The sequence below is a fragment of the Ranitomeya variabilis genome, chromosome 1 (genome assembly GCF_051348905.1).
Source record: "Ranitomeya variabilis isolate aRanVar5 chromosome 1, aRanVar5.hap1, whole genome shotgun sequence".
Lineage (NCBI taxonomy): Eukaryota > Metazoa > Chordata > Amphibia > Anura > Dendrobatidae > Ranitomeya > Ranitomeya variabilis.
This window is the reverse complement of record NC_135232.1, coordinates 1,074,122,117-1,074,135,294: the sequence shown is the minus strand read 5'-3', so window position 1 is coordinate 1,074,135,294 and position 13,178 is coordinate 1,074,122,117.

Genomic DNA, 13,178 nt, shown 5'->3' with positions numbered 1-13,178 from the left:
GTTTTCATCCACCGTCTCAGTGGGATGATGCTCCTTGTAGAGGGCCACCAGCTTCTCGTACCCATCTTTTTTCTTTTAGCGGTTGCTGTAATCCACAGACTTGATCTTCCATAAGCAGGGCAGGGAGCAGTACATCTCGATGAGTGCCCGAATAAACTCCTGTTCATTGGCAGACATCTGAAAAAAAGAAAGAAATAGTTAAGTTACAGCAAGCAAGAAAGTGGGTGGGTCGTGTGCTTTTTCCTATTGTTAGCAGCCATTTTGTGGATGGGATAAGCTGGGCCGTGTGCTTTTCCCTATTGTTAGCAGCCATTTTGTGGATGGGATGGGCCGGGCCGTGTGCTTTTCCCTATTGTTAGCAGCCATTTTGTGGATGGGATGGGCCGGGCCGGGCCGTGTGCTTTTCCCTACTGTTAGCAGCCATTTTGTGGATGGGATGGGCCGGGCCGTGTGCTTTTCCCTATTGTTAGCAGCCATTTTGTGGATGGGATGGGCCAGGCCGTGTGCTCTTCCCTATTGTTAGCAGCCATTTTGTGGATGGGATGGGCCAGGCCGTGTGCTTTTCCCTATTGTTAGCAGCCATTTTGTGGATGGTATGGGCCGGGCCGTGTGCTTTTCCCTATTGTTAGCAGCCATTTTGTGGATGGGATGGGCCGGGCCATGTGCTTTTTCCTATTGTTAGCAGCCATTTTGTGGATGGAATGGGCCGGGCCGTGTGCTTTTCCCTATTGTTAGCAGCCATTTTGTGGATGGGATGGGCTGGGCCGTGTGCTTTTTCCTATTGTTAGCAGCCATTTTTTGGGTGGAAAAAGTTTTAATTCTAATGGTGGCTACTTTGTGGATGGCAAATTAAAATTTGGCGGTGGCCATTTTGTTGGTGAACATCTTAACATCCTATCACACCACATCACCAAATCCTTGTTACCCAGTAATGACCACTAACGGCCAGTACTACAGCTCAAAAGCGTATTTGTTTAAAACTTGCAAGCTCAAACAGATCTCTGCAGAGATGTACTGTAGTATACATCACTGTACAATAGACTATCCATAAAGCAATAGCTCAAAATGGCTGCCAGCCAGCGTAAAAACGTATTTGTTTACCTTTCCAAATAGTGTAAGCTAGAAATGGCTGCCAACCAGCGAAAAAGCATATTTGTTAACAAACTTGCAAGCTCAAACAGATCTGTGCAGAGATGTAGTATACATCACTGTACAATACACATAAATTAGCATTGCTGCATGGCAGATGAAATAACAGCACAAAGATATACTTACCTTTGATGAGCAGAAAGAGATATAGAGAGCGAAGACGATGCAGAGTTCTGGATCTCCAAACAGGACGCTCACGGGAGGCTACAGAACGAAGACGATGCAGAGTTCTGGATCTCCAAACAGGATGCTCATGAGAGGCTCGTAGATGGTGGAGGACGCACAAGTGATTGCAAAGGAGTAGAGTCGCGGTTTATATTTCGGAACGCAGCTTCAGATGATCCTGAAGTGGCCTATCAGCGTTGACAGGGAGACGCCCAGCTACCATTGTTCCTGCTGCAAGATCCCTCCCAGGCCGTCGCGGCTGAAGGCGTCTCCATTTGGAATGTAACACGCCTACCTGGCTAGAAGGAGACGCTGCGACGCCCCCTATGGTCGTTGCTGGCGTCGTTGCTTTTGATGTCAAACACGACGATACACGCCGATCTGACGACCAAATAAAGTTCTGGACTTCTAGCTCCGACCAACGATATCACAGTGGGATCCAGATCACTCCTGCATGTCAAACACAACGAGATCGCTATCCAGGACGCTGCAACGCCACGGATCGTTGTCGTTCTCGTTGGAAAGTTGTTTAGTGTGAAGGTACCTTTAGTCTTGCTTTTCTCCTTCTGAGCATGCCCAGGGTAAGATCTCTCATTGGAAATCGAGGGTCACATGCTTGGATACTGCAGCAAGGTCCTGAAGGTGCTCAGGCTTTGCGGCAGCTTCTCATTGGTCCTTCTTGGAAGGTCCTGTTCGGGCTGCAGCTATAAAAGGCTCGCATGGCCGCAAGGCTATGCGCTAGTGTCTTTCTAAATGATGTGCTTTGTGCCAGTGTGGTCATGTGTGATTGTGTTCAGGGACCCGGCTGAAATAAGTCCCTAGAATGCTGGCACCTCCGGCGAGGAGTTTGTGTGTATGTGTACATTCAGGGACCTGGCTGAAATAAGCCCCTAGAATGCTGGCACCTCCGGCGAGGAGTTCTGTGTGCATGCATGACCACTGACTGCTCTCTCTTGGGTAGTTAGCCTGTGCTACTGTGAAGTTAACAGGGTGCAGAGCTTTGCTTTCACGGCTGCTCTGTGAGTTAACCGAGCTAGTCAATACCGCCATATAGTGCTGCCATTTGTCTAGCAGCAGGTTCTCCTGCACGGTGGACCCCGGGTTGCGAACGCACCAATAACAATAAAAACTATTTTCCTCGGTGCGTTCCGCTAGCCCAAACAGTACACTAGCGCCAGGGTCTGGCTAGTAAATGGCGGACGATCAGCGTTTACAATGGTGCGTCCAGCAACTGGAGGGAAGGTTGGCAGCTCTAGAGCATACAACTTCAGCTGTGGACGTCACTGCTGTCGCTGTTCAGGCTGCAAGTGCAGCTGCAGCCAGTTTGTCCTCAACCACCCTTGCTCCAACTATATCCCATCTCCCGCTTCCTGACAAGTTTTCTGGTGACAGCAAACTATGTCGCGGATTCGTGAGCCAGTGCTCCATACATCTCGAGCTCCTGGCTGCACATTTTCCTTCGGAACGGGCGAGAGTGGGATTCATTTTGTCTCTTTTGTCGGGCAGGGCATTGGAGTGGGCAATGCCACTTTGGGAGCGCAATGATCGTGTAGTGCAGAGTGCTCCTCTCTTCCTGGACGCTCTGAGGCAGGTCTTTTTAGGACCTCGTGTCACTCATGATACCGCGCTCCAATTGTTGGCAATTTCTCAGGGTTTGTCCATGGTCAGCCAGTTTGCCGTTCAATTCTGGACTCTAGCCTCTGAGTTAGATTGGCCGGATAAAGTCCTTATTCCGGTGTACTGGAGAGGACTGGCTGATCATGTAAAGGACGCCTTGGCCACCAGGGAGATTCCCGACACACTGGAGGAGCTCATTACAATTTCTACCCGCATCGACCTCCGTTTTAACGAGCGGAGGTTGGAGCGGACGCAGTGTAGGCAGAGGTTTCGGCTGGCTCCCACCTTCGCCAAACCTCTAGAATCTCCTGTCCTGGCATCCGACTCCTATGAGGCCATGGAGGTTTCTCGAGCGGGACCTAAGTCTCAGACCGTTCGAGTACCTGTGGTGTGTAGAAATTGTCAGCAACTGGGACATTATGCTAACAAGTGTCCACAGCGGTCGGGTAAACGATCATGTCTAGTGACTATAGGAGGAGGTTCACTGGACACAGCGGCCTTTTCCTCCAAGTTGTCCTTTAAAGGAACAATTCTGTTGGACTCATTCACTCTTGCAGTTGAGCTTTGTGTGGATTCAGGAGCTGAGGTAAATTTCATGTCCTCTATGTTTGCTCTGCGCCACAATGTACCTCTGGTGATGCTCACTAAACCAGTAACTATTAGGGTGGTGAATGGGTCGACACTTCCATTACAGATCACACACCAGACTGTCCCTTTCACATTAGCCATGTCCCCATCCCACCAGGAGATTATTTTCCTTCTTGTTCTTCCCGGGGGAATGGATGAGATTTTGCTGGGAATACCCTGGCTCCATTTTCACTCTCCAGTTATTGAGTGGTCCTCTGGGAGGATATTGGGTTGGAGTGAGTCTTGTAAGGGCAGATGTGTGAAAGAGTGCGTTCAGGTTTCCACCACTGAGATACCCGCAGATCTGTCTTCTCTCTCCCTGAGACTGAGGCTATGTCCATATACATCCAGGAGAACTTGGCAAGAGGGTTCATTAGGAAGTCTGTGTCACCGGCAGGGGCAGGATTCTTTTTGTCCAGAAGAAGAACGGAGAGTTATGTCCTTGCATAGACTACAGGGGTCTTAACGCCATCACCGTTAAAAATAAATACCCGCTGCCCTTGATTTCTGAGCTTTTTGATAGGCTACGGGGAGCAAGGGTATTTACCAAACTGGATCTGCGGGGTGCGTATAACCTGATTCGCATCCGTGAGGGGGACGAATGGACGACGGCCTTTAACACCAGAGATGGGCACTATGAATATCTAGTGATGCCTTTCGGGCTCTGTAATGCCCCAGCCGTTTTCCAAGACTTTGTCAACGACGTTTTCCGGGATATGCTCTCCACCTTGGTTTTAGTCTATCTGGATGATATTCTCATCTTTTCTCCTGATATTGACTCCCACCGGAGAGATGTTGGCAGAGTCTTCGACCTCTTATTCCCTGTATGCTAAGTTGGAGAAATCTATGTTTGAGCAGGAGTCTTTACCTTTCCAGGGCTATATCATCTCAGCCCAGGGATTGGCTATGGATCCTGCCAAACTACAAGCTGTGATGGACTGGCAAGAGCCTCATTCTCTTAAAGCGGTGCAGTGCTTTATGGGGTTCATTAATTATTACCGCCAGTTCATTCACCACTTCTCAACTTTGGTAGCTCCCTTGGTAGCCCTCACCAAGAAGGGAGCAAATCCCAAATTGTGGTCAGAAGAGGTCTCCAGGGCCTTCTCTTCTATCAAGTCTCATTTTGCTAGCGCTCCCATCCTACATCGTCCCGATGTTGATAAGCCGTTCATAATGGAGGTGGATGCCTCATCCGTTGGTGCAGGAGCAGTCCTTTTCCAAAAGGATGCTCAAGGTCGGAAGCATACTTGCTTCTTTTTCTCCAAGACCTTTACACCTGCGGAGAAAAATTATTCCATCGGGGACAGGGAGTTGCTAGCGATGAAGTTGGCTTTCTCTGAGTGGAGACATCTCTTGGAGGGGGCTCGTTTTCCCTTTCAAGTCTTCACGGACCACAAAAATGTATTATATTTGCAAACAGCTGAGCGGCTAAATTCTCGCCAGGCCAGATGGTCCTTGTTCTTCTCCCGGTTCCATTTCACCCTCCATTATCTTGCTGGGGAGAAGAACATTCGTGCTGATGCCCTTTCTCGCTCTGTTGTGTCATCTGAGGAGGAGGAAGGAGAGCCTCAGCTTATTGTCCCTTCCCAGAGTCTGAGAACCGTAGCTCCGGTTTCGCTAGAGTCTGTGCCTCCGGGCAAGACTTTTGTGCCCATTAATTTGCGACCGGAGGTTCTCTCTTGGGCTCATTCGTCCAGGGTGGGTGGACACTTTGGGACAAAGAGGACGTCTGAGCTGTTGGCGAGAACGTACTGGTGGCCGCATATGGTCCGTGATGTCAGAGATTATATTCAGGCATGTGTCTCCTGCACCAAAAATAAGTCTCCGCGACAACATCCAGCTGGGTTACTCTATCCCTTGCCGGTGGCAGACAGGCCCTGGGAAATGGTCGGATGGACTTTGTGGTGGGTTTGCCAAAGTCTCGTGGCTGTACCATCATTTGGGTTATCACTGATCATTTCTCGAAAATGGTGCATTTGGTGCCACTACCACGGTTACCTTCTGCACGGGCTTTGGCAGCATTGTTCATAAAACACATCTTCCGCCTACAAGGTATGCCGGACAAAATTTTCAGTGACCGGGTCCCCAGTTTGCGTCTCGGTTCTGGAGAGAGCTTTGTCGTCTTCTCAGCATTGAGTTAAATCTCTCTTCCGCATATCATCCCGAGACGAATGGGTTGGTAGAGAGGGCCAACCAGACCTTGGTCACATATCTGCGACATTTTGTCTCAGCCAGGCAGGATGACTGGGCATCCTTGCTACCATGGACGGAGTTTGCGCTGAACAATGCTGTAGCCGACTCCACTGGTCAAACCCCATTCCTCCTCAACTGTGGTCAGCATCCGCGGGTACTTGTGCCTATGCCCGTGTATTCCGCCGACTCCAGGGTGGCAGACTGGGCTGTGGAGGCACGGGATATTTGGGACCGCACTCAGGATGCCATTCGGGCCTCCAAGGAGAGAATGAGGTATTCCGCTGATGCACATCGGCGCCCCGCTTCGACCTTTGCTCCTGGAGACTTGGTGTGGCTCTCCGCCCATAACATCAGGCTGCGAGTTGAGTCCACTAAGTTTGCACCTCACTACTTGGGTCATTTCAAGGTCCTCGAACAGGTTAACCCTGTGGTCTATCGTTTAGCCCTTCCGCCACACCTGGGTATCACCGACACCTTTCATGTGTCCCTTTTGAAACCCGTACACATGTCCCGGTTTTCCGAGTCATCTGCTGGGACATCGGGTTCATATACGGATGATTACGAGGTGAACGCTATTTTGGGGTGCAAGGTGGTGCGTGGCAAAAAGCTTTATTTGGTGGACTGGAAGGGTTATGGTCCTGAGGACAGGTCTTGGTAGCCTGCTGAGCACATTAGGGCTCCGCAGCTCATTGCTGCCTTCGAGCGCAGCGAGGCCCAAGGAGGGGGGGTAATGTTAGGGTTCAAGTTCCTGCCTCTGCACAGGGGGAATCTCGGGCCATCTCTGCTGCAGTCTCCCATTCTTCTCCTGCCGCAGTGGAGGCTGCTCGGCGAAGACGTCGGTCTCAGCATCTCGCTCAATCTGACTCTGTGAGGAAGATTACTGCTGCTCTTCCAGCTTCTGCTATTGTAGTCAGTGCTGGGCAGTGGCGAGTAGACGCTTTTGGGACTAAGTCTTGCTTTTCTCCTTCTGAGCATGCCCAGGGTAAGATCTCTCATTGGAGATCGAGGGTCACATGCTTGGATACTGCAGCAAGGTCCTGAAGGTGCTTAGGCTTTGCGGCAGCTTCTCATTGGTCCTTCTTGGAAGGTCCTGTTCGGGCTGCAGCTATAAAAGGCTCGCATGGCCGCAAGGCTATGCGCTAGTGTCTTTCTAAATGATGTGCTTTGCGCCAGTGTGGTCATGTGTAATTGTGTTCAGGGACCCGGCTGAAATAAGCCCCTAGAATGCTGGCACCTCCGGCGAGGAGTTTGTGTGTATGTGTACATTCAGGGACCTGGCTGAAATAAGCCCCTAGAATGCTGGCACCTCCGGCAAGGAGTTCTGTGTGCATGCATGACCACTGACTGCTCTCTCTTGGGTAGTTAGCCTGTGCTCCTGTGAAGTTAACAGGGCGCAGAGCTTTGCCTTCACGGCTGCTCTGTGAGTTAACCGAGCTAGCCAATACCGCCATATAGTGCTGCCATTTGTCTAGCAGCAGGTTCTCCTGCACGGTGGACCCTGGGCTGCGAACGCACCAATAACAATAAAAACTATTTTCCTCGGTGTGTTCCGCTAGCCCTAACACTAGGACTTAACCTCTTAGTGGCCGGGCCAATTTTTTAAAATCTGATTAGTGTCAATTTATGTTGTAATAACCCTGGAATGCTTCAACATATCCCATTGATTTTAAGATAGTTTTTTTCGTGACATATTATACTTTATGATAATGGTAAATGTAGGTTGATATGTTTTGCTTAATTTTGTAAAAGTATCAGAAATTTGACAAACATTTTTTAAAATGAGAAATTTTCAAACTTTGAATGAATATCCACCGCGTTACCAGCTCTACCCTCTCCTAATGTATCCTCACCCATCCCCTGCAGACTGTGAGCCCTCGCGGGCAGGGTCCTCCCTCCTCCTGCACCTGTTAGTGCCTTGTTTTTTGCTCATGTTTAATGTATTTGTATATATTTGCCCCCTTTTCACATGTAAAGCGCCATGGAATAAATGGCTCTATAAAAATGTATAATAATAATAATATCCCTTTAATCCAGATAGTCATACCACGCAAAAGCATTAATAAGTAACATTCCTCTCATTTCGGCTTTACATCAGCACCATTTGTAAAATGTTATTTTATTGTGTTAGCATTTTAGAAGGTTTAAAAATGTAGCAGTAATTTTTCATTTTTTTAAGGACATTTACAAATTTTATTTTTGTTGGGAAGTATTCAGTTTTGAAGTGACTTTGGGGATCCTACATATTGGAAACCTCCAAAATTGATACCATTTTAAAAAACGCACCCCTTAACATGTTCAAAATTGCTTTCAGATAGTTCAGTAACCCTTCATGTGGTTTTCAGGAATTAATGCAAAGTGGCATAACAGGAATGAAGAAATTTATTTTTACCATCCAAATGTCATTAACTTCTAAACAGGCCACTTTAGCCGGCAGACCCTAATGCCCTTTTTTTGGCCATGAACTGCCATGGGAAACATCAGGACCACACAATCATAATCTCAGGGTGACAATGGAGTTAAAGGGGGAACATCCACATTCTGTTAACCATTTAGGTACTGCAGTCACTCTTGACAGCAACATTTAAGGGGTTAAAGGGCCAAGGTTGGTGCCAACACTGATTGTGACTGATGCAGCAAGTTTTCAGCTATAGTGTACAACTGACAGCTGCTGGATGGTTACCTGCATGGGGATGCTATTCTCTTAAAACTCAGGTCAGTAAAAAGGCATATTGTGGTCATTAAGGGGTACAAAAATGTGCCTGGGCACTAACAGGCATGTAGTTGCTAAAAGAGGCAACTGTCTGCCTGCTTTACCCAACACCTATCATTGACTGCTCCTGCCATAGATTCAGCTACTCTCTTTCAACAGAGCAGCTGTTTCTCTTCCTGTACACAGGACTACTGGCATCAAGCTAATTGACAACTGGCTTCTCCCAATTATGCAGCAGAGAGCTGGTTATCAATCAGCATAACATGAGTAGTCCTACCCTGTAAACAGGATAAGAATGTGCCACTCCATTGACATGACATCAGCGGACATCTATGACCACTCTATGTTGGCAGAGAACGGCGCTAGGTACAATAGGCAGGTTGGTAACAACTACCTGTCTGTTAGTGCTTAGGTAGCTTTTTTAAGTCCTGGATATCCCCTTTAATGAATGTTAGGCATCGGGATTCTCCAGCTTCGCGGGATACATCCCAAGCATTATCTGGTACTGTGGTTTCCCATTCTGGTCCAGCCACTGCGATTGCTGCTCAGCACAGACATCGGTCCCAGAATCTTGCTCAGGCTTGTGGAATACATTTGATTACTTCTTGCTCTTCAGCCAAGTCTATGGTAATCAGTGATATGCAGGTGTAGCCTTGCGCTTTGGGATCTAGGTCCAGAGATCACCTTACTGAGCAGCATGTCTCTGATGTAGCATCTTCTTATTGATGGTCGGATGTTAGCTGTCCTGGCGATGTGGCAGCTCCAGATTGGTCCACGGGCGATGCCAACTGGACATGAATGTTTAGGGTGGAGCCTAGTGTATAAAAGGTTCTCAGCGGCGCACACGAGTGCACTAGTGTCATTTATGTTTTGGTGTGAGTGGGTGGTTACTTAACCACTCTTGCACGTTTGTGTGAGTTGGTCTATGCTCAAAGACTGTACATGTTGGCAGGCAGGTAGCACACTTATGCGGTTCCATACCCTTAGCTCAATGCCTTAGTCTCTAGTTTGCTACATGCTTAGGGTGCCTGTCAGGCACAAGTTTGGTAGCGACAGGACAGGGGTAACTATCCGCTTGGCTTAGCATCTGTTTTGTTCATGTGTGCAGTTAGCATAGTTAAATTACAGAGCAAGCTCAATCCACGTGCTAACATCCCTGTGGTGTTAACTTAGCATTCTTAGTGCAGTACCTCTCTGTGAAGAAACTGAGCTTGGTACTCAGTGTTCCGATCACTCTGTGTGGCGTTAACACAGTCTGTTTTGTTCCATCATTGTCCACACTAGCAGCAGGTTCATCTCTGCACGGTGGACCCTGGGTTGCGATTGCACTTTATTTTATATTTTATTTAGTGCAATCTGACAACCCTAACAATGACATTGGCTGTATGTATAAGTTTTTTTGGCCTTCTGCAGAATAAATGTGGGGTCTCCCTGATGGTATTACGTTACAGGTGCAGTATCTACCTATATGTCTCAGCATTGAGCATAGTATAAATCTTATTCAAATCCTTAACTTTTTTCTGAAATGCAGCATCAAACTTGCAATTAGCCTCCACTATGCTTCATTGTTGCCTTCAGACACTTATCATTGTACCAGTCTCCAGTCCTCTAGAAAGCAAACTGCCTTGTGTTACATTTGGGGTATTTCAATTTTTTTCAGTCCATAGCACCAACTGCCATTTATCTTTACCCCATTTCTTATGTTTTCATGCATAGCTGTGTTGCTTGACCTTCTTTCCATGATGGAGTTTTGAGTTTGACAACAATTCTTCAATGAAGAAATACTCTTGCCAGACTTCTCCAAACAGTATAGAGTTGGTGTTAGGAGTCGAGTTTCCATCGCTGCAATGGGGGAATCTCAAACCATGTCTGCTGTGGTCTCCCATTCTACATCAGCCACAGTGGAGCCTGCTCAGCGGAGACGTCGGTCCCAGCATCTCACTCGGTCTGATACTGTGCAAAGGGTTACTGCTGCCTTTCCAGGCTCTGCTGTTGTAGCCTGCACTGGTCAGTGGCGAGCAGGCTTTTCTGGGACTAAGTCCTGCTTTGCACACACTGAGCATGCCCAAGGTAAGACCTCTCATTGGAGGTCAGGGGTCACATGCTCAAGTACTTCTGCAGCTTCAATTGGTCCTCTAGGAAGGTCCTGAAGTTGCTCTGGTATTGCAGCAACTTCCATTGGTTCCCTAGGAAGGTCCTGAAGCTGTTGCAGCTATAAAAGGTTTGTATGGCCGCACGGCCATGTGCTAGTATCACCTCATGTCATGAGCTTGTTATTTGTGGTTGCGCCTGTATGTATGTATTCAGGAACCTGGATGAAATAAGCCCCTAGAATACTGGCACCTCCGGTGAGGAGTTTTGAATGTATGTATTCAGGGACCCAGCTGAAATAAGCCCCTAGAATACCAGCACCTCCGGTGAGGAGTGTTTGTGTGCTTTTCTGGTGCGTGACCACTAACTGCCATCAGCTTAGCAGTTAACTGTGTTCCCCTGTGTCGCTAACAGGGCACAGTATCTTGTTTCTAGCAAATCTGTGGAGTTAACAGAGTTCACTTATACAGCCATATAGCGCTGCCATTTGCCAGCAGCAGGTTCCTCTCCTGCATGGCAGACCCCGGGTTGCGAACGCACCTTTTTATACATATATATACTCGTGTGTTCTGCCAACCCTAACATAATACTAACGCCAGGGTCTGGCTAGTGAATGGCGGACAAACAGCAATTCTTTCAGTACATCCAGAAGCTGGAGGGTAGGTTGGCGGCTCTTGAGCGCACAACCTCAGCTGTGGATGTTACTGCAGTTGCTGTTCAGGCTGCTAGTGTGGCTGCAGCAACCCTGTCCACGGCCACCCCTGTTCCGACTCTATCTCGCCTCCCACTGCCAGAAAAATTTTCTGGTGATAGTAAATCTTGTAGGGGTTTTGTGAGCCAGTGTGTTATGATCCTTAGTGGTTGAGGATCACAAATTACTCCAGCTAAGTAACAAACATAGGCCAAGCTCTAGGGAGGTGTCAAACTGGACTGACCGCAAATCTGAACCTATCCAAACACACTAGAAGTAGCCGGTGAACGTGTCTAAAATCCTAGACGTCTCGAGCCAGCCTGAGGAACTAACTACCCCTAGAGAGAGAGAAAGACCTCACTTGCCTCCAGAGAAATAATCCCCAAAGATATAGAAGCCCCCAACAAATAATAACGGTGAGGTAAGAGGAAGGCACATACACAGGGGTGAAAGCAGATTCAGCAAATGAGGCCCACTAATACTAGATAGCAGAAAATAGAAAAGGGGTCTGTGCGGTCAGTAAAAAACCCTTACAAAATATCCACACTGAGATTTCCAGAACCCCCGCACCAACTAATGGTGTGGGGGGAGAAACTCAGTCCCCTAGAGCAACCAGCAAGCGAGGAAATCACATTTTAGCAAGCTGGACAAGAAACATGATGAATGCTGATAATCAAAAAATGAACAAACAAAAACTTAGCTTGTCTTGGAGAGACTGGGAGCAAGGTAGTCACAAGGAATCTGAAGAGCACTGAATACATTGATAGCAGGCAAGGAACTGAGTATCCAGGTGAGCTAAATAGGAAACCAGCCAAGGATAACGAACCAGCTGATGCTGCAAACCTGCAGAGAGACAACACTACACAGTACCGCTTGTGACCACTAGAGGGAGCCCAAAAATAGAGTTCACAACACCAGTGCTCTATACACCTCGAGCTCCTGGCCGCACATTTCCCCACAGAGTGGGCAAAGGTGGGATTTATTGTGTCTCTCCTGTCGGACAGGGCGTTTGAGTGGGCTACACCGCTGTGGGAGCTTGGCGATCATGTGGTGCAGAGTGCTCTGCTTGTCCTGAGCACTCTAAAACAGGTCTTTTTTAGGGCTTCGAGTCACCCATGATACAGCGCTCCAACTGTTGGCACTGACTCAGGGCTAGTGTTGAGCGATACCTTCCGATATCGGAAAGTATCGGTATCGGAAAGTATCGGCCGATACCGGCAAAATATCGGATCTCACCGATACCGATACCCGATACCAATGCAAGTCAATGGGACAAAAATATCGGAATTAAAATTAACCCTTTCTTTCCTTGTAGGTTCATTCTACATGAAGGAAAACAGCTAAGAATAATGTAGGATGTATTGGGGGATGTGGCGGAGACATTAAAGGCATAGAGGTTTAGCCCAATCAAATAGAATAGCAGGAATTTTAAATTTTTTTTAAGACGTTCGGAGTTACAAAGATATTGACTATGTTAAGATTTTTTTTATTTTGTCAGATATTGATGTTTCACTACTTCCACGCCCTTCACCCTCTTTTTTACTTCTCCCACACTTTCTTCTTCATCATCATCAGCAGCATCTTTGACATCAAGTTCTTCTTCACCTTATTCATCTTCTTCATCTTCTACCTATAATTTTTTTTTGTTACATTGTTCATATTCTTTTTATTTAACTATTATTCTTCTTCATATTCAATTTCTTCATCATATTCTTATTTGTGTCAGGCATTCCCATAGTTGTTATCTATAAAAGTTTGAAGATTACAACTTCCGTTCTGCCTGTCACAAAACAGATAGATTTGTCCGCGTTCAGTTTGGCCTGCAGCATCAGGCTTTATCCAGGGGCACCACGAGGAGGAACGGACTCACCCCCATACACTGCTTAGTCTTCTTCTGCTTATAATTTAGATAATATATTTTGCTCTGATATTTAG